The sequence below is a fragment of the Pongo pygmaeus genome, chromosome 21 (assembly GCF_028885625.2).
Source record: "Pongo pygmaeus isolate AG05252 chromosome 21, NHGRI_mPonPyg2-v2.0_pri, whole genome shotgun sequence".
In the NCBI taxonomy this organism is placed as follows: Eukaryota; Metazoa; Chordata; class Mammalia; order Primates; family Hominidae; genus Pongo; species Pongo pygmaeus.
In genome coordinates, this window is record NC_072394.2 from 45,844,419 (window position 1) to 45,863,406 (window position 18,988).

The 18,988-nt window shown below is 44.7% G+C and overlaps 1 non-coding gene across 1 annotated transcript; it reads left to right on the forward strand.

Moving 5' to 3' along the window:
- The first annotated feature begins 2,528 nt into the window (after positions 1 to 2,528).
- Positions 2,529 to 2,653, forward strand: LOC129022179 (small Cajal body-specific RNA 15). Its single transcript, XR_008496267.1, has one exon. It is a non-coding gene; the product is annotated as a small Cajal body-specific RNA 15 (non-coding RNA).
- The last annotated feature ends 16,335 nt before the right edge of the window (positions 2,654 to 18,988 follow it).

Here is an 18,988-nt window from a genome sequence, read left to right on the forward strand (position 1 = left end):
GTATAGCAAGGGACCTCCAGCACTGCTGCCCACCAACTCCTCTGGCAAGTCCTGCCCACCTGCCGCGTCTGACCCCTGCATGTGAATACCAGCCTAATTGACCTGAGGTCACTGTGCCCCCTCTGATAGTGTGGTTAAGACCATGGACTGCCCACTGCTCAATCCTATGCCAAATTACACCATACTTCACCAGGCCACACCTAGCCCAGTCTCACTCTCTTTCCCATGTGGCCACTGCTGAAGTCCCAGAATTCCAAATGTCAATTTCAGCATAGCATCCAATCAGTCAAGTAGCTAGGGAGAGCCAGGAGGGGAATCAAGATCTGTAGGCTTTGCTCTTGGGGCAAGTTCAAACCAATAAGGTCTGGCTTTGCCTTCCTGACTCCTCCTACATGGAAAAGGATACCAAGTCTGCTAGGTATAGTTGTAAAAGTTGTTCACTGCACAATTTGAACAGTGAGGGTTCAAATCCAGCCTGTGCTCTACTTGCCAAGCTATGTATCCTGGCCTGGTCTGGGTCTTCCCAACAGAAAGGATGTCTTCTTTCCACTTGCACTAAGGTGCCATGTAGGCTAGGGAGCCACCTTGAAACAAATCCTACTGGAAATCTGGGCAAAAAAGTTCATGTTCAACAGGACTGGGGCCTGGAATAGTCTCTTTATATCTATGATTTTCAGGAAGGCTGATGGCTTCGAGGCCAGTCCTTCCTGTAGAAATTCATTACACAAGAAAAGACCTTCCAGAGTAACAAAAGATATCACTGCAACTACATTTATCAAAGAAAGCATGGCAATCAATGTCTTATGCACAGACCATGTTTCAAATGCCCTTAATCAATGGCTGTGCTAATTACACATTTATTGCAATTAATTTCATTTCAATTATACTTTAATTATTAACCTTGAGTGAGATTGGGCAGCTCAGAGAGTTTGTGTCACCACAGAGCCAGGACCCAGAGATAAGTTTCCGTCCTTCGATTGAAAGATGCCGCTCCATTAAAAGTTGGTTTATTGGCTCAAGGCCTTTTTGCAGGGGGAGGGAGTTAGTTTCTCCAGGGAGGCAATTCATAATGTGAGTCTGAAATTGAACACAGGAAGGCAGGCAGCTGTGCTTACGAATTAACTAGAGCCGATGTTTAATTTGCTTCTTATTGATGCAATTTCCTCACTGGTTCATTAGCTGTAGTTGGAGAATAAATGCCTTCACAGTTCATTCTTTGTGTTGTCCTCAGCTTCTGGGTCAGCCTCGTTTGTTCCTTATCTTCCCTCCAAAGGAGGGCTCTCTCTTAGCCTCTCCTCATGTATAAAGGCTCAGCTCTGAATTTCTGGGGCAGGGCCTTGGCTTCAGTCTCTGCACAGGGCAGGGTCCCCTTGGTATCTACAGTGTCTGCCCACTGAGACTCCCAAGGATAATGCCATTGCAACAGTCCAGATAGGGATGTTGGAAAATAACTTGCCCTGTGGCAAAGCAGAAACAACTTGTGTGATAATAGAACTCGGGCTCTGGAATCCCTCAGAGCAGGGTTCAAGTCCAAGCTCTGATACTTCTCAGCTCTGTGGTCCTGGTGTAGCAGGACGAGCTACAGACAAAACCCCTCAGACACCGAGTTAAAGAATGAAGGGCTCTATTTGGCCGGGAACATTGGCAGGACTCACGTCTCAAAGACTGAGCTCCCCGTTTGAGCAATTCCTGTCCCTTTTAAGGGCTCACAACTCTAAGGGGGTCCATGTGAGAGGGTCATGATCGATTGAGCAAGCAGGGGGCATGTGACTGGGGGCTGCACGCACTGGTAATTAGAATGGAACAGAACAGGACAGGGATTTTCACAGTGCTTTTCTATACAATGTCTGTAATCTATAACATAACTGATTCGGTCAGGGGTCGATCTTTAACTACCAGGCCCAGGGCGTGGCGCCGGGCTGTCTGCCTGTGGATTTCATTTCTGCCTTTTAGTTTTTACTTCTTCTTTCTTTGGAGGCAGAAATTGGGCATAAGACAATATGAGGGGTGGTCTCCTCCCTTACTGGGAAGACAGGATAATCTCCTGAGTCAGGTAAGTGTAAGACAACCATGCCCAACACTTGGTAGGAACTCAAAAAGTTCAACTGCCTTATGCTCTAGGGTTTACAGCAACCCCACCTTAGCAAGATTTTTTACTCCCAGGAGGGAAGACCTTTCTACAAAACATTTCTTTCACTAGCTCAGGAGGAAGGAAATGTAGAGATTTTCTGGTCCAGACCTTCATCTTAAAGTTGGGGAAGGAAGGGAAAGCTTGAGGTCACATTGGGAGTTGGTACCAGAACTGGACTATAGCCAAGTCTCCTCGTTCTCAATTCTAGAGCTTTCCTACCACATCACAAGCTAGCCTCTTTGAACAGTGATTTGTCAGTATCTGGTAAAGATTGAAAATCTACAAATATCCCATGTATGTGCTCACGGAGAGAAGAATAAAAATATTTACTGGAGCATCATCTGTCATCAAAAATAAGTACTAACTTAAATAGCCCTCCATAGAGAAACACAGAGACCTGGAGACTAAGAAAACAGTCCTTGAAGTCAAGCTGGCTCTGCTTTTACAATCCTAAATTAAAAGATAGATAGAACAGGTCTTGTTTGCAAAATAAATTCAAGATCTACTTATCTATCAATAGAAAAAAAAAAGAGAGAGAGAGAGAGAAATGCAGAGGCAAATTGTGATGTGTTCATAAGCTGGAATACTATACAGCCATTAAAATGGATATACCTGATCTATATTATCAGCATGGATTCTAAAGCATAATGTTTGAATTTTAAAAAGCAAGTTGCAGAATATTTATAGCATGATATCACTTACGTTAATTTTTTAAATTCACAAATTCAAAGAGAGAGATTATAAATATATCTATATGTAATTTAGATATTAAAGCATAGGCAGGAAGAATATATCAACCTGAGGGGAGTGGCCACCTGGAAGAATGGGAGAATGGGATCAGGAGAAGCATAAAGGGGACTTCAGCAATAAGGGTAGCATTTGACTTATCTTTTGAGAAAGATTTGACACAAATTAGATTAAATGTGCTCATCTGTTCATATTGGGTGGCAAGTCCTTGGTCTTTTTTCTTTCCAAACTTCTCTTTCTGCTTGAAATTTTTATCACCCACGAAAAATAAAATGGTTAAGCTTTGATGTAGATTCTCTGTCTAAAAAAAATCCCAATGATTATCACTTACGGAGAACAGAGACTCTGAAATTGGAGATGGTTCCAAGATAACACTCAACAGCATGAGAGATAGGATGATTACATGTCCCAGTTTGCCAGACCTAAAGCAGAGCTTGTTGCATGTAGTACTCAACAAATATTTATTGAATGAATTAAAGAACTGAAATATAATGAATACCAAAAAATGCATTTTCTCTCCTTTCCTCATGAAAGCTTCACAGGAAAATCAGTTAAATGGAGCAGAGTGAGTCATGGAAATTAATGAGAAGCCCTTTGTCTAATCCTAGATTCTTGGAGGAAGATGGTGATGGCTGGGACAAGAGTGATGGTAGTAGACATGGAGAGAAAGAAGTGGACAGGTTTCAAAGACAATAGGTAGGATTTGCTGATGGAATGGATACGGGGATTAAAGAGGAAGATCACAGCTAAGATTCTGGCTTCACTATTCCCTTGGAGAAGAGTAAGGAAGAGGGAGAGATTCTGAGTTTCATGTTGAACATGCTGTATTTAAGGTATAACCCAACTTTCAAAGGGGAACACACTCCCTTCAGTGCCCCATCCAAAACCAAGAACATCTCTCCCTGGGTTCTGTGGCTCAGCCCTATGCCAGGGCCGTGTGTGTCTGCTTCATGCCCCAAAGGGCTCCTAGCTTCTATTCCTTGGGTTCTCAGGAAGTTTCCTGTGACTCAAATGTTAATTGGCCACAGTCAGGTGGACTTTGAAGCAGCAGGTCTGCCAGAGCCCAGCAAGGCAGAACTTTCCCTCTTACCTTCGCATTGTCAAACTGCTGATAAGAAGCTGTATTAGTCCACGGTGGCTGTATTAGTGCATTCTTGCACTGCTACAAAGAAATGCCTGAGTCTGAGCAATTTTTAAAGAAAAGAGGCTTAATTGACTCACATTCCACAGGCTGTACAGAAAGCACGATGCTGGCATCTGCTGAGCTTCTCAGGAGGCCTCAGAAAATGCACAATCATGGCAGAAGGTGAACGGAAAGCAGGCACTTCTTACGTGGCTGGAGCAGGACCAAGAGAGAAGGAGGAGGTGCCACACACTTTTAAATGACCAGCTCTCACAAGAACTCACTATCACGAGAACAGTGCCAAAGGGGAAATCCACTTCTATGATCCAATCACCTCCCATCAGGCTCCACCTCCAACACTGGGGATTACAATTCCACATGAGATTGGGTGGGGACACAGATCCAAACCAGATCAGTGGCACACTCCTGTAGTCCCAGCTACTTGGGAGGCTGAGGTGAGAAGATTGCTTGAGCCCAGGAGTTTGAGGCTGCAGTGAGTTATGATTGTGCCGTTGCACTCCAGCCTGGGTGACAGAACAAGACCCCATCTTTAAAAAAAAAAAAAAAAAGGCCGGGCAAAGTGGTTCATGCCTGTAATCCCAGCACTTTGGGAGGCTGAGGCAGGCAGATCATGAGGTCAGGAGATGGAGACAATCCTGGCTAACACGGTGAAACCCCATCTCAACTAAAAATACAAAAAATTAGCCAAGCGTGGTGGCACATGCCTGTAATCCCAGCTACTCAGGAGGCTGAGGCAGGAGGATCACTTGAACCCGGGAGGCGGAGGTTGCAGTGAGCCAAGATCACACCACTGCACTCCAGCCTGGGCAACAGAGTGAGACTCCGTCTTAAAAAAAAAAAAACTTCCGGTAAGAGTGTTTCTAAACCCCACCAGAAGGCTTTTATCCCTACTGGGTCTGACCCAAAAGGGGACGCATTCCAAGAGCCTGTTGCCTGTGAGTTACATAGAAATATGAAAGGATTCCCGGCCCCTGCCCTCTCAGGGAACACTCCACTCTAACAGCACTGGCATGCACCCAACAGTCAATGTCTGCCTTCATATCCCTAAAAGAGAACAGAGAGGAAAACCCTTCTGTAAGTGGAAGGTTTTACAGTGCCAGTGAAAATTATCCAAAAAGTAATTAACATAATTAAAATCTTTGTAGGTCATGCTGAAAATGCCTTTTCTTCAAACATTAGTCTTGTTCTTGGGTCTCATCCATTTTTTTTCTGTCCTGAATAGTGTGGAAAGTTGGCTTTCTCCAGATGGACTCGCTGACTTTTGGTGGCTGCAAATGGATTTCCCAAAGGCTGTGCACAGTTGGTTTTCTTTCAGCTTTTCTTAACTTTCATTTATTTTTCTTCCATTCTCACCCTGGCATTAGGCCAGTGCTTTTGGGTTGAATAAATTTAAAATGCCATTTTTGATCATTGGAAAAGCCAAGCCCACCTTTGAGTCGTATCACATAATGTAAATTTTTCAGATGAAGGGATTATAGGCCATCAATCTCTCCACTAATACTTATCCATAAATCCATCAGACACCAGCGTATCAAGTCCTGGTTCAAGTTTTGTGCAACTCCAGGGTGCTTCCAATTATCTCAATGACTCTTTCAAACTTCTTGAAAATTTCTCAAAACAAATCAAATTTTCATTCAGCGTCCAATTAAAAATAAGTATATGTCATTCAAGACTTTGAAGCAGGGTTTCTTAACCTGGGGTACACAGGTCTATGGATAGAATTCAGTGATCTATGAACTTGAGCAGGAAAAGAAGTTACCTCTTTTTTTCACTAATGGTCTGAAATTTAGCATTTTCTTGCATTATGAATGTAGACAACAAACCACAGTAGCAGTAGCAGAATCTGGGGCTTTCACCAATAAAATCCATGGATATTTTCATATCACCTAACAGTTGCTACATAAATCAGATATTTTTAAATACCTACATTTAACACTACTTTGAAATCACAGTAATTATTAAACCTTCTGCTAGCTTGCTATTTAAAGTGCTAACAAAAAGCACATTTATTACAATATCACAAATTTCTTTTCTTAACATTTGGATAACTTTATTTCAATATAATTGATTTCCTTTGGAATTCTATGTCTTTTTATACATTTAAAGACTTTTTACAGAGAAGTTCAGAGGCCTCACCAAACTGATGACTGCTTGGGGGCTTATGCAGAAGAAAAAGGCTAGGAGCCCTGCTTTGGAGGGGGAGAAATAGGGGAAGGAGGGAAGAAATTCAATAATAGAGATAGAGAGCCTGAAATACGCAAATCTGTTCTGAACTTATTAAGGGGAGGAGGCATCTGAGAAGGAAGCATTAATGTTATATAGTAAAGAACTTGGCCATTCCCAATTAGAGGTCTGACCTTTGTTACAGGCTCCTGGGGGGTAACCTCTAAACCGTTGAAATGTCCTAAATGATTGGACTGTGTTATTCGTGGTGGCTCCTCTGACCACACCTTGTTTATGCTAACAAGGCGACTCAGGGTGGGCCTCTCTAGGGAGTAGGTGTTGAGGATTGAGTTCACTCTTGTGGGCCATCAACCAGTCATGCGTATATAATGAAGCTCCAATAAAAACTCTGGACACCAGAGTGTCCAAAGGGCAGGTGAGCTTCCCAGGTTGGCACAGTACACCATCCACATTGTCATATCTCAATGCTGAGAAACTAGCACATCCTGAGGGCAATGAAAGCTATGCATTTGGAGCCCTTTCAGACTCCATCCTATGCATCTCTTCCTTTGGCTGATTTTAATGTATCCGTTTCCTGCAATAAACCATATCCATGATTATAATGGCTTTCAGTGAGGTGAGTCCTTCTACAGAATTATTGAAATCTTAGGGTGGTTTTAGGAAGCCTCCTGAACTTGCAGTTGGTGTCAGAAGTGAGGTTTGTCTTAGGAGGACTCTTTCCTCTAACTTCGTAGTTGGACCCTACTTCCTTGCAGCTGGGGTCAGAAGTCTTGGGCAGACTTCGCAGTTGGGAGGTCCATGCTCTCCTACCTTTCAGTTTGACTGAAAGGGGTAAATGTACATGGGAATCACCTGAGGATCCCATTAGTTCTGATTCAGTATGCCTAAGGTATGGCTTGAGACACTGCAGTTCTAGCAAGCAACAGGTTGTTGCGGATGCCACTGTCTCTGGACCATGCCTTGAGTAGCGAGCTCCTAAAGCACAACCAATGACATCCCTTCTCAGCTTGAGATCCTCAGTGGGCATCAGTGACCACCAGAGACAGTACACACCTCTGAGCATGGCATTCCAGGTCCTTCAGGATCCAGCCCCTGCATTCTCTTGCAGTGTCTTCAACCCTCTTGGCCCTAGCTCTGTCTCCAGTGGTCCACCTGGAATGTAAGACCTCCGTAATCACATGTCTGGTCCATCCAGTCTGCTTCTGGCCACAGACCCATCTCTTTATGAGCCCATCCCTGCCCCTGTCCCAAAGCCAGGCTCAGCCAAAAGCATCAGCAATGGCAGGCAGCTCCAGTCTGGCCCTGACCCCTGGCCCAAGCTCTGAGAGCTGAACTGATACGAAGGTGGGAGCCCTAGGCACATCTAGCAGGGGAAAGGCCAACTCTTCATTTTCTACCTCAGTCCCTATCAGGTTAAGTGAGGAGACCGATTCCTTTCTGTTCCTGGACTCCAGTTCCTTATGGACAGGGCTGAACCCTAATCTCAAAAACCTAGTGGCCTAGTCCCAGCTCCTGGAGCCTGACTTTCCTGATGCCGGCCACCTATCCAGACTGCTGACAGACACCTGTTGCTGGGACACCTGCTGTTTTCTACCTCATCCTCAGCCTTTGTGTGGACTTTGAGAATTCATTTTTGTATTCTACCTCAGATTAGAATTCTAATTGAGAATTCAATTTTGTATTCTACCTCATCCTCAGCCTTTGTGTGGACTCTGAGAATTGCTGCCACCTCTTGTGGATATTTCAGATGGTGGTTCAAGAATACTCACTCTTTGTCACCCTTCTCCTTGGGAAGGACATACTTCTCACTGATGTTCAGCTTGCTCATATGATTTGCTCTGGCCTCATGGTGGATGGAGTGTACTTTCCCTGACCCTTGACTTCAGGCTTAGTCTCAGGACTTTCTTTGTCCAATGGGATGCTAGCAGACATAATACAAGAAGAGGCTTGACATGTGCTTGTAGAGTTGGGCTGTGCACTCTTGCATTCTGGTGACCTACAAGGAGAAGAACATGCCCCAGATAACAACTGCCCCTCCAGCGTGGGATCCAGGATGAACCCATGTGGAGCAGATCTTAGCAGATCCACATTGAGAAGTGTAGCCCAGCCAGATCCATAGTTCAAAGCCCAACCAACATCCAGTAACCCTTAGCTATGTGACTGGGAATTTGGGGAGTGGTTTGCTATGCAGCAATAGCTGATTGATACACTTGGGACGTGTGTGCTTATCCCATTTGACTGAACTTCCTGGGTCCCCATCTGCTCCAGGTCAGTTCTCCCATAAACTAACCCACATCAGGAGCAAAACTTGTGCCAGTTCCCAACCTTTCTTTCCACTTTCTGTGTTCCTATTTTGCTTCTCATTTTCTGTGTAATCCTGGAGAAAAAATATTTAACTTCTGTGAACCTCACTTCTTTAGGGTTGTAGGTAATACCAGATACAGGTGTTTGTTAACTTTCTAGGACAATTCTAGGCATACAGAAGATGTTTAACAAATTGTAGTAAGTCAGCCATTCCAGGCTAATTCCTGAGAAGTAGGATGGGCACCACTCCATTGAGGTGCTAGAGAAACAACCCAAACCCTAAGCTGGAGACTAATTTTACATTTTCAACCTCCTTTCCTTGGGCTTCTCTTGTTTCTTGGTTCCTAGCATTCTCATAGCACTTGTAGTTCCCTACTATGATGTGTCCACTTTCATTTCTGTCTTCTCTGCTAGATTAGAGGCCCCTTACAGACAGTAACTATCACTTACTCATCTCTGTATCCTCAGCCTCTGTCTAGCACAGTGCCTGGAATAGAGTGTGTGCTCAATAGATGTTTATTAAAACAATGACTTAGTCATCCAATCAATCAATGAAGAAAAGGAAGAAAGAGAGGGACGGAGAGAGAGAAAAAGCAGAGGAGGAAGAAAAAGGGAGGGAATGAGTGACAGAGGAGGGAAGGAAGGAAGAAAGAAAGGAGGGAAAAAGGATATACAAGGATTGGATGGATGGTTGGATGGATGGATACAGGGATGGGGGAGGATGTCTGCACCTTTGGAAGGGTAGATAACAGGTGAATGCATGGTTTATGGATGGATGAATGGAGCCCATCATCCGTGGGGATGTCCAATAGCTTCACACTGCCTTCTTTTTCTATCCCCTCTAGCTCTCGCTCATTCCTCTCCTGTCACAGGCAACTCCTGGGTTTAAGTGTCCTTTTGAACAAATAACAAAACTCCAATTGGCGTGTGAGGGCTTCTAGCATTCTAATTGTGAAGCATGCTCCTGAATGACTTAGGAGCTAAGGGGAGCTTGAAAAAGCCTAAGATGCTGAGAGAAAATGAGAATCATGACATTTTGAAAAGGAAACCAATTTTCTTTAACTAAAACTGTTGCCTCTGTAAACCATATTATAAATCCAATAAATTCACATAATGCTATGGTAAATCCCTCACAAAAGAGAGAAGGAGAGGGGAAAGAGAGAGAAAAGGATAAGAAAAATCTTTCAAAGATTTCCAAAGTCATTCTTCTCTTTAAAAACAATTGCTTTGATCCTTATGTTACCAACTACCTGAATTCAAATACAGGCTCCACCAATTCCAAGGAATTAACTTTGGCAAATCACTGAACCTCTCTCTGCCTCAACTCCTTCATCTATAAAATGAAGATGGTAATACCTACTTCATTACATTATTGTGAGGATTACTGAGATCATATAGGTAAAGCTCTTAGGAACCTGCCATACACATAGCAAGTTATAGGGAAAATGCACCTGAGAGCATTAAGCACACATTTAGAATGATCCTGTATGGCAGATGCTTGGAATGTGTGTTCCAAGCTAGGAAATTCGGGAGTGGCCAACCCAGAGATTCATCCCTTGACTATGATAAGCATCTGAGCCCCCAGTCTGTCCCATGGAACACAGGCTGTACAGGGATTGAGGCCCTGAGTTTTGGGATAAATGAAGTTTGCCAGGTAGAGGTCATTAAGGGAAGAGAGTTAACTGAAAATACAAATATATTGCCCGATTTTTTGATAAAAGCCACTTGATGGGTAGGGGAGTGGGAAAGTGGAGGGGTGGGGAGTGGGAATTGTTAATGAATACAAAAAACTAGCTAGAAAAAATGAATAAGGCCGGACATGGAGGCTCACACCTGTAATCCCAGCACTTTGGGAGGCCAAAGAGGGCAAATTGCTTCAATCCAGAAGTTGGAGACCAGACTGGGCAACATGGTGAGACCCTATCTCTACTAAAAATACAAAAAAATCAGCAAGGCGTGATGGCGCACACCTGTAATCCCGCTACAGGAATCACTGGAACCCAGGAGGCAGAGGTTGCAGTGAGCCGAGATCGTGCCACTTCACTCCAGCCTGGACGACAGAGCGAGACTCTATCTCCAAACAAAAAGAATAAGACCTAGTATTTGCTAGCACAATAGGGTGACTATAGTCAAAAATAATTTAATTGTACATTTTTAAATAACTCAAAGGGTATAGTTGGATTGTTTGTAACACAAAGGATAAATGCTTGAGGGGATGGACACCCCATTTTCCCTGATGTGATTATGCATTGCATGCCTGTATCAAAACATCTCATGTAATCCACGAATATATATATCTACTATGTACACACACAAAAAAGGTGTTTTCCCCTAACTCCTTTGAATAAAGAGCATTGTCTTTCTGATAATAGAAAGAAGGATTGAAAGAAAATGCAATATAAACTGCATGCTGTTTGCAAGCAGTTCCAGTTTCCTTGCCCAGCCTGCCATCACTGGGCTGAGTGGTTATGTCGTCCAGCCCACCACCACTGGGCTGTATGTAAGGTGGATATCTTTTCCAGCCCACCACCACTGCACCATGTGTGTATGTAAGTCAGTCTCCTCTCCAACCCACTGCCACTGGACTCTCTCCTCCGTTAGGAAGCCCCTAATAAAACCCCATGCCTCAATTGCTGGCTCTGAGTCTCTTTTTCGGCCTCTTGAACCTGGTGCCTTCCCTGAGGTTAATATGGATTTGGCACAATATAAGTGTATAATAAATGTGGGCAATTGCTATTACTATTACTTCCTATACTCACAATGGAACACAGCACCAGGACCTGGTGACCTAGGGACCATGAGTAGATCCCACACTGCTCCAAAGACACTCATCCTCCTCGACAGCCTCACATATCGTCATTCTCTACCCTGATCACCCAATGATCGTGACACTAACTCCTCCCAAGTCTAATGCCAAACATCATGTAACCCAAATGTGGATGTGGGCCATGTGGGCCAGGCTTCTTACAGTGTTATATTGTAAGAAAGAGCCAACACCCAAAAGTAATTCAAAATACTCGAAATATTACTCAGTCTTTCAAAGAAATGTCAAAGGGAGAAGTACATTCTGAACACACAACCACAAACATCTTTAAAATTTTTCGTATCACTGCTGCTTTCAATATTCCACACACAGCATTTACCCAAAACTCGCTCTCTCCACCCACTCTCAATGCCAGACCGTGAGGTTCTTCTATTTCTCACCCCCTTCATCTCTTCTCATATTTGTTCTTCATTGGGTAGATCAACTTAACCTTCTCACATCTTAGTGCTTCTCCCCATTTCTACCTGGATTACCTGGATTCTGAATAACAAAGGTAAACCCAGGAGCTGACCAAGTAGACCAGAATTCTTCCCCATAGAATCAGGGAAGATGTTAAAAATACTCATTCTTAATTTTTGTCCCTGCTAAACCAAGTTATCTGAAATCTCCATGCCTTTGCTCAAGCTATAATATTTCTTCTGCCTGGAATGCCTTCACTTCTTTTTTTTTTTTTTTTTTTTTTTTAGAGACAGAGTCTCACTCTGTCACCCAGGCTGGAGTGCAATGGCGTGATCTCAGCTCACTGCAACCTCTGCCTGCTGGGTTCAAGCAATTCTCCTGCCTCAGCCTCCCAAGTAGCTGGGATCACAGGTGTGCACCACCATGCCTGGCTAATTTTTTGTATTTTTAGTAGAGACAGGGTTTCACCATGCTGGCCAGGCTAGTCTCAATCTCCTGACCTTGTGATCCACCCACCTTGGCCTCCCAAAGTGCTGGGATTACAGGCGTGAGCCATCATGCCCAGCCACACTTCACTTCTTTTAAGAATCCTTTGGTGGGCCAGTCTCTCTGCTCTGAGAGCTGGGAGTGAGTTGGAGATGCAGAAGAGGCAGAGGCTGGAAGTCTGAGGTCTAGTTTAGGTAGCTGGCTCACCTCCAGTCTGATTTGGAAATGCAGAATGTGTTCCCACAAAGCCTGAATGACCACTGGCCTGGTATGTGGTCCAGGGAACATAATGTCGAGTAGAGAGTTGGACTAGCTGACCCCCAAAAAATCAGATTCTGTGGTATTCATGACAGAACAATTCCATTGCAGGAGAAACAGGCCAACATTGGCAAAAGAGTTGGCCATAGCCACCAGTTGCCCCTGTGGTCCTTATGAGGCAAGAAGCTCAGACTTAGAGGTTAATATAAGCTCCTCCAGACCAGCAGGTCCGTGGTGGCCTCTCTACAGCCTCATTTCCACCACTGCTCCCCATCCCACAAAGTGTGGAGCATGGAGCCCCTAGACCAGACACCTTTGGAAGAACACCTTGAAAATCTCATCTTTCACACAGCAGTTTATAGTTTTCAATGAATTGTTACCATTTTCCTCACCACTGCCTGAGACCAACAGGAGCAGAATCTCAGCTCTGACCCTAACTCCGTGTGACTTTGAGTGTGCCACTTCTCCCCTCTGGGGCTCAGTTTTCTTGGGAGTGTATCAGTCAGGATAAACTAAGTGCTATGCTACGTAACAAACAAGCTCAAAAATCGATGGCTTTATACTGCAAGCATTGATTTATTTCTCATGATAAATAACCAAAGTGAGCCTGTGAGGGGCTGTGCTCTACATAGTCACATGGGCAGCCACAGTCTCCTCCACCTTGCAGCTGCAACACCTGGAATGTAAGGCTTCCATATTCACATGGCAAGGGAAGAACTGCATTAGACTGGAATTCTAACTATCTGAGAAGTGACACGCATGAGCACTACTCATATTTTATTAGCCAGAACTAGGCACTTGGTGCTGCCTACCTCTGATAATAGAAAGAAAGAAAGAAACTGCAATATAAATTGCATGCTGTTTGCAAGAGCAAACAGGGAGCCAAGAAACATAAGACAACATATGGAATATCTGGTTAGTAATACCATCTCTGCCACAAGGTGTGATAATACTTCTATTACTAGGTGACTAGAAGGATTAGGTGAACAATCATTTTGCAAAAAGTCTTTCAACATTTAAACCTCAGAAAATATGTATTGTGCAGCTACTATCTCCTAGGTCTTGTGCTTAGTGCCAGGAACACAACAGTCATCCTATCCTCGTGGAGCTTACTGTCTCGTGTATGAGGCAGACAAAAATCACCTAATCGCACCAATGAGAGTGTCATTAAATACTGCAACAGATGATCTAAAGAGAGATGTGTGGTGATATAATATGACAGAGAGCCTTAATTCATCCGAGCAGTCCAGGAAGACCTCTCTTGAGCTAAGATCTGAAGCATGGGCAAGGAGTAAGTAGATGAGCAGTTACAGAGAAGGCAGCCAGATGTGGTGTGCACCTGTAATCCCAGCTATACAGGAGGCTGTGACAGAAGAATTGCTTGAGCCCAGGAGTTCAAGTCCAGCCTGTGCAACATAGCAAGACCCTCACATCAAAAAAAAAGAGAGAGAGAGACAGACAGAGAGAGAAGGTGGTGCAGAGCGTTGTTGGCAGATGAAACAATATAGACAAAAGTCCAGCGGCAGGAAAAGCACAGCATGTTTGAAGGACTGAGAAAAAGTTGGAGAGGCTTGGGTACACAGACCAATGCACAGCTTGGAATGAGAGGCGGTCAAGTTCAACAGAGACCCAACCTTGTGGGCTGAGACAGGATTTATTTGTCCTTTATCACCAAAGCAAACTGAGGCAACATGGTTATTATAGTCACCATTCCCACTTTGAAGAAGTATAAATTGATACTCTGAGCAGCCAGGAGACCCATCTAGAGTCAGGAGAGGAGGTGATATTCTGACTCACCCTAACCACTGTGTGGCCACCTCCAAAAGCCTCAGGACAATTTAGGACCAAGAACATTCTCTCCCATCAAGAGAAGAAACATTTCCTTCCTGGAGCAGGTTCCACATCCCATCCAGTGATGTGTGTATACTCACAACATTGGCCTGCGCTGGGCCAGCCCCATGGGCCAGGACAGGTTGAGGCCAAGAGATGGGAATAGAGATTACTGGGGATAGAGACCCCAGGCACTTTCTTTTCATCTCAGCAGTACCATTATTTTATCATGTGACTTTGGGCAAGCAATTTCCCCTTCCCAGCCCTCAGTTTCTCCATCTCTGAAATGCAGGCATTGAACCAGATGGTCTCTGAAGTCCCAGCAACAGGAGTTTTAGGTGTGTTTTCCGGCTGAGTAATGAAGGGGGAAAGTGAGTAGACTCCAAACCAGTCTTTATCTGGAGAACTGCAATTTGCCAAACAAGAAAATCAAGGGGAAATTGCAAAGATGATGAGGGATGGACCTTTTTTAGGAACAACAACCTAATCACAAGTCACTGCTAGAGAAGAAATGTCACAAAAACCTTGATTTGCAGCTTTAGGGAGCAGCGTGCCATGGGATACAGGCAATTAACAACGTGAGAAGCTTCCCCAAGGCTCAGATGAATCATGAAAGGCAGTGTTGATGGGCTGGAAAGGATGCCAAACAGCACGTGATCAAAATCCTAGTCTAATTCATGAAGTCCTGTGGAGCTGTCCTACCAAGCAGTCATTCTGCATCTGCCTAGACAACCCTTGTGATGGGGACCTTTATACCCAGTCTGCTTTTGCACAGTGCCCAACAGAGTGCATGGCACACGGCAAGAGCTCAACACATATTTTTGAACGAATGAACTAATTAATCAATAGCTGCAGTGATGTCCCTATATCTCTCCTGGTACTTTTGTCTGTGGGTTCTAGTGCTACTCTCTGGAGCACCTCTGTTCTCATGACTGCCTGTCTCAGGAAGAGATCCCCAAAAGTAGACATTTATTTTGGAGGTGTTTTTAGGAACCCCTGTTGAGGAGGAGGAACTAAGACAGGTTAGCAATAGAAGCCAACATGGGATGTGTTAATGAAAAGGTTACCACTGTGGGCAATTGTAGCTCAATCCTTCTGGGAAACCTCTGGGAGATGATATAGAATTCTGCTAGCCAACTCAGCAGCCACCAGCCACATGGGGCTATTGGGTACTTGAAATGTGGCTAGTCCAAATTGAGATGTAGAATAAGTGCAAAATACACACCGGATTTTGAGGACTTGGTATTTTTAAAAAGTGTAAGATATCTCAGTAATGATTTTTATATTATGTAAGATTACGAAATGACTATTTTTAATATATTGGGTTAAATATAGTGTTAAAGTTAATTTCACTTGTTTTTCTTTTTTCCTTTTTTTTTTTTTGAGACTGAGTCTCTCTCTATTGCCGGGCTGGAGTGCAGCAGCGCAATCTCAGCTCACTGCAACCTCTGCCCCCCGGGTTCAAGAAATTCTTGTGCCTCAGCCTCCCAAGTAGCTGGGATTACAGGTGCCCACCACCACGCCTGGCTAATTTTTGTATTTTTAGTAGAGACGGAGTTTCACCATGTTAGCCAGGCTGGACTTGAACTCCTGACCTCAAGTGATCCACCTGCCTTGGCCTCTTAAAGTGCTGGGATTACAGGCATGAACCACCACACCCAGCTATTTCTTTTTACTTTAATTTAAAAGCATGTATGACTCACACTTATGGCTCACACATTTCTATTGTTCAATGCTGACATAGACCATACCTTAGAGTTATCCCACCCAAGGGTTGAGGAAGCTGGGGTTTTACCCACCCATTTATATCCATCATTGGTTGAGTACTGCTCCTAGGGGTATAAAATCCTTAGTATTTCAACCTGGCCCATGCACCACTGAGTTTCTGCAGCCAGAGAAAGCCCTCAGCCAGAGTTGCAAGAACTTGTCATAGGAAACCATCAGCATGTTCAGGAATGAAGAGTGCAGGGGGATGTGGAGAGAGCACTGCTACCCTGCCCTACAGAAATCTGATGGCCATATCTACGTCCTGCCCTCATGTCCCAGCCTCTCCTATCCAAAGCGAATGGCCCAATTTCTTTCTATAAGTCCTTCTCATAAAATTTGCTCTCTGTCCCCTCAGCTTCTGGACTGCCTTCTCCAAACACATACCAGTTGGTCACTGTCCTTTTTACAGGGTGCTAGTTGAGATGGTCTGTTCATTCACGGGCTTCTTAGCCCTCCCGAGCCAAGGACTCCTTAGAGATTCTGGTAACTTCAGGGAACTTCTCCCCTGAAGGAAATTTTTTTTAGGCCATGTGCACCATTCTCGCAAAATTTTGCATTGCACTTTCAAGGGGTTCACAACCCCAATGTCCATACATAGGCCTCTCCAAAGGTCAGTGAACCCAAGATTGAAAACCCCAGCTCTAATGCTTGTCTGACTCCTTTTATTCCTCCACTACGTATGTTCACATCTTTCTTTCTGAATGCTTTCAATTTTCTCAGCAGAAAAAGAACGTAGCTCCTAAAGCTGCAAGTGGAGGCAGGCACCCCAGAGTGATCTGTTGGCCATAGATAAGGAGTTGCTGAGCGCTTGGGGTTACCCGCCACGCCAATCCCCATTGACTCACTGGCTCCTAATAAACAGCCGATTTGTGAAGACGAGCCTCACAGGCAACCAGGATATCAAGGCAGAGAATCCTCTGCCCACAGGGCACAGAATGATAAAGCCAGAAGAGGCCAAGGACATCAGCATATGTTATGCATGCCAGCAAAGTTGAGCTTACACGGCATATCATTTTGATCCTTGAAATAACTCAGTGAGGTATGTGGGGCTCTCATCTTCATTCCACAGATGGCATTGGAATCAAGATAGAGACAGTACAACTCAGAGGAGAGGAGTTTGCCCAAGAACACATAGGTAGCAAGAGGGGAAGCCAGGACTTGAACTAATATCCTCTGAGTCCCAGCCCTATATCCCTTTATCCCCATCAAGTTGTTCCTACTGGAGGAAACTGCTAGCTGTCCACCCAAGTCCAGCTCCTCTTACTCCATAGTAGCTGTGATTGGGACATGAGTGTTTTGCCAGGAACAGCAGTCCCAGCCTTCTCTGCAGGCCAGGGATGGGGTATGAGTGGACACAACACGTGCCATTTCTGTCTCACTTGTTTACGAAAACATGTATGGTCCTTATGGCCCTGAGTTTGCACATTTTTGTCCTTCTACTGACAGGATGGCAATAATAAAAGTGACCTTGGACGCCACATAAACATGGCAGAGTCATTAATTAATAAGACTGGGATCCTGAACATCCATGTGGAGCAGAACTACCTGCTGACCTGGAACATCCCACCTCTGACTGCTATGTGGGAGACAATTGACTTCTTTGTTCTTTAAGCTACGGTATTTGGGAGCCTTTTGTTATAGCAACTGAGCCTTTTACCCTAACTAGTACACACCCCTAGGGAGCAGAGTAGGGAAAGAAACTTACATTTAGGCTTTCTGAGGCCCTCCCAGTTTCACCACATGTCAAGATGGCACATAATATGAGGCCTTAATTTTTGGCCTCATACCATGCCACAGAATGATCCCTAAGGATTACAACATCATCAGTTCAGGTGACCTCAACATGTACAGGATCTCAGCCCAGAGATTACAGAATCTCAGAACCCAACAGATAAGTGCTCACTGCTGGCCCCAGTGGGCTCAGAGCTGTGATTCACCCTTAGAGGGGAAAGGGATGGAAACACTCTGTTATTTGCTTGTTCCCTACTCTCCCTCCTTCCTGTTAATTACCCTGCCTCAGCTAGGTCAAAAGTCCCCACCCCCCACTGTTTGAATCTCTCATTTTCCTCCTTTCTCCTACATGCAAAACAAACATACATTAATACATCTACCCTTTGCTCTTATAAGAAAATGGGCTCTGTAACCAAGACAACTGGTTTTGGCCTACAACATTAAACACAGGAGAAAGCCAGCTGCCCGTGATAAGGGTCCATCCATCCTGGGACCCTGCCCTGCAGACCCCTGCCTCCTGCCCTTCTATCTGGTTGCTCCCAGTGACCGGCTCAGCCAATCAGAGGGCTGCATTTCTTTCGGCACTGGCCTTTTTCAACTTCTAGAATCAACTCCAGGCTTGAGATGCCATCTGGGCTGAACCCACAGAAAAGGATGAACTTCATCTTCCTTTTAACATAGCTCAGGCATCCAGCTCATAATGACCTTCAAAACCCTGCACCTCACAGAAATGATCCCCATGGAGGCACGCGTGGATATGTGGCCACTCTGCTGGGGTACGAACTTCCGGGTGCCATGCTCCAAAATCCTCCTCAGCTGTCACATTCCAGCTGTGTTCTGGAGCCCAGACCCCATCCAGCTCCTCAAGCTGCTGTCCAGTGCTGATGTGGAGTGCTGTCTGGGAACCATCGCCTTGCCCAAGTGCATCTAGAAGCCTTCCTCGAGTGTGGCCAAATCCATGTTGTTCACTGGGGTGTCCCTCCTTCTAGACTTATTAAATCCACTTTCCCTCCATTAGAAATAAGGAAGTGAGTCAGAGCTGCCACTTCAGGCACCCAGGGACAATGAATGGCCCCCACGGTCCAGAGGGAATCCATAAACCAGAAAAGAAAATTAGGATCTGACTTCCTGGAGAAGCAGAGATGCTGCCAAAGCTCTGTCCTAAGTTATCCAGTGGGTGGCC